Here is an 867-nt window from a genome sequence, read left to right on the forward strand (position 1 = left end):
CAAAAGAAATGAAAAACAAAGTTGACTTCAGCAGAATTTTAAAACAGAATGTCAAGCCATAAGAAATGCTGCTGAGCAGTTTGTCCAGCATGCTAATGATTCTGCCAGTTCACTGCCTTAATAATAAGAATAATAGCTATTTATTTTCTCAGTCAAATTTAATCCATCACTCCAACAGTTCATATGTCAGCCATATTGACACTGCAATGTTGATTTTTGGTGTTGAGGTTATGCAGACATAAAACACTATATTCAGGTTAGGAAGAGAGAGCATTGTTGTTATTATTATTATTATTATCATTATTATTATTATTATTATTATTATTAATGTCATAATTGTTGATATTTTTGTGGTTGGTGCTGGCAGCAATGATAATTGTGGCTTGTTGGTTATGTGCTAATTTGAAATAATTACTGTTATATTCCCTTAATTTTATTTTATGAACAGCCGTTAATGTCAATATTATTAGAGTGGGAGAAATATTAATATGTATAAAATAAAAATAAAAGAAAAATTTGGTGGGCTAATCCTTACTGCTGATCAATTTTAAAATTCTGCTCTATAGATGAATGATGAAAATCAAAAATTAATGAGTCGATAAAATATTCCATTTATATATATATTATATATATATATATACAATGCTTTTCAGCAACTAAACTTAAATGCACAGTTTCAAAGACCCAATAGGTGATTAGGTTACCATTGAAGTTTTGTCTAATCCTTTAACACCTAAATGTTTTAATATGCAGAAAGATATTTTTTTTTACCTGTTTTCACTTTATTTAAAGGTAAGTAATAAGTTTGATATAAAAAAAAAAGTTTTCTTTCATATATATATATATATATATATATATATATATATA

Source organism: Octopus bimaculoides, chromosome 2 (genome assembly GCF_001194135.2).
Source record: "Octopus bimaculoides isolate UCB-OBI-ISO-001 chromosome 2, ASM119413v2, whole genome shotgun sequence".
NCBI lineage: Eukaryota > Metazoa > Mollusca > Cephalopoda > Octopoda > Octopodidae > Octopus > Octopus bimaculoides.